Consider the following 2385-nt stretch of genomic DNA (forward strand, 5'->3'; position numbering starts at 1 on the left):
AAAAGCACTGTAGTAGCTAACTGTGTGAAAAGATAAACATTGCAGTAATCCACTGCAATGACCCCAAACAGGCAGGAGCCAAAGACTAGCTTCCCCTTGAGAAGAAAACAGACTTATGTATAGAACAATTAAAATGTGTTTATTTAGAAACATTCAGAATGCCAATAAAACAGCTTCATTTCTTTGTATTTACAGGATAGTATTCAGTTAGCAGAACAAAAAATAATTTTGTATAAGCTGCATCAGAGACAACTGAAGAGGAAAAAACCTGCCTTTCCCATATACAATTAATCTGTGCTGTACACCAACAAAAATTCACTTTTTTCCACTTTAGTGTACAACCCTCATGCTGTCCCAGGCAAGGTCAGTGACCAAGGAAACTACCAGAGCTGGAGAGGTGGTTCAGCAGTTAAGAACACAGGTTGCTCTCCCAGAGGCTCTGGGGTTTGATTTCCAGCACACAAGGTCAGAAACTCCAGTTCCAGAGCATCCAGTGACCTCTTCTGACCTCTGTGAGCAACAAGTACAGACATGGGCCATAGACATACACATAGACCAAACACCCATTCACATTAAATAAAAAATTAGATAAATTTTTTAAAGAAAGAAAATATCACCAAGATGGGCTACTTAACGACACATTTGGTAGTTTGTTAACTACACACACACACACACACACACACACACACACACACACACACACACACACACACACATACTGTACAGTTTAAAAACAAATCTTACAGAACTTAACATTTCAATTTTTTTTCTTTGAAACAAGTGAGTTGTGTATAGGGAGGTTAAATGTGTTATAGACAAAAAGAAAACGATATTAGAGTCAACTTATTCCTCTTCCTTCTTGCTTTTTCAGCCTTGAGAAATCTCTTTTTTGTAAACTTCTAAAAATTATTTCTTTCATATTCTTGAGATTGTAAGTACATCATTTCCGCCTTCCTTTCCTCCCTCTGGACCCTCGCTAACAACAACTTCCTTTTCCGCTGCACCGGGTTTTCCTTTAGCTCTGAAGGCTGCAGTAGCCTCCTTGTACTGTTCCTCCTGTTCAGCAGCCTTCCTTTCCTGGGGCTGCTCATCATCTGCAGCAGGGTCAGTCCACATCTCTCCCAGCTTCTCTGCAACTTCTCCAGTAGACAAGCCGGGACATTCTCCTTTGATTCGGGGGTCGTGCTCAGAACAGAAGAAGACCAGAGGAGGCCTCTTGACAACAATGGGGTTCTTGAACATCTTTTTGGTTTCCTCTTGGGGATGGATCTAGGTTTCCATTTCTCTTTCATAATGAGTCTCATCCACTTCTCTGTGTCTTCAAATTTTCCTTTTTCTTTGTAGGTAAGGCCTTCCGTCTCTCTAAGAACTTCGCAGAAAACAGAATTTACTGAGGTCATCAGGTGTTCCTCCAGGCAGGTTTGCACAAGGAAAGATGTCATCTTTCCTCTTGGATTCTTAGGGCCTCTTTGCCTATCTTTGGCTGTGTTTTTCTTCAAGGCTGTTCTCCCAGTGCCCATCTGACTCCCACTTGCCCTGGTTCTGTCTCTATGGAGCTCAATGTGCTGCAAGGGCTGTGTTAAAAACAACAAACTTGTACTTGATACAAACGCCCCCAATTGGTCTTGCTCTACACTTCCTTGTCATTAGTTCACCAAGGGCTGAATGTCTCATAAATGACACTGTTCTCAGGGTGCCATGTCCCATGTCAATGGCACCAAATGTTAAGTTGTCCTGATACTAGCAATGTTAATTTTGATATTTTGTTTAGATACAAGCTGCAAAGTTTCACCCCTGGTCATTGGATACCCTGTTCTTATTAATTGAAAAGTAATTAGTGAATATTTGCAAGAGAATCTCTGCCGGAGGGCAGACCTTTCTCTTCTTCCATTTACTCATTTATATTGTATAAACTTGTATAAAATGAGCACATAAAATATTATGTTCAAAAGGTTACAAAGTGTGGCCATCACTATTGTGATGCAGAATGTCCCATTAGGCCAGCTGAATGCTTTTGACTGGCTCTGTATAATTTGAGAATTTCCATAACTTCTAAAACAAATCAAATGCCCCAGGCTGATCTTGTATTTCTCTATCCATCCCTAGAGTCAGTCATGTCTGCAAGGAGCCCTGGTTCCTTTAAGTGGGGTGTGGCACTTAAAACTCAAACTGCATGTACTGCGGCTGCTCACTGTCATTAGGGTACCGCTGTTTGCAGGCTTTTCCAGTACATAGCCAGAAACTATATGTATACGTATGTGCTCTTAAGTTTTAAGTATCAAATGCCCCCCACAGGCTCTTGTGTTTCAAATCTTGGTCCCCAGCTAGTAGTGTTGTTTAGAGAGACTATAGAACCTTTGGGACAAGGACCCTCGCTGGCAAGAA

General features: G+C 41.3%; 1 pseudogene; it reads right to left on the reverse strand.

Annotated features, from left to right (window-relative positions):
* Positions 1-915: 915 nt before the first annotated feature.
* Positions 916-1520, reverse strand: LOC128103846 (putative high mobility group protein B1-like 1; annotated as a pseudogene).
* Between the last annotated feature and the right edge of the window lie 865 nt (positions 1521-2385).

The sequence above is a fragment of the Peromyscus californicus genome, unplaced genomic scaffold (genome assembly GCF_007827085.1).
Source record: "Peromyscus californicus insignis strain IS unplaced genomic scaffold, ASM782708v3 Scaffold_8__1_contigs__length_139910024, whole genome shotgun sequence".
NCBI classification, from domain to species: domain Eukaryota; kingdom Metazoa; phylum Chordata; class Mammalia; order Rodentia; family Cricetidae; genus Peromyscus; species Peromyscus californicus.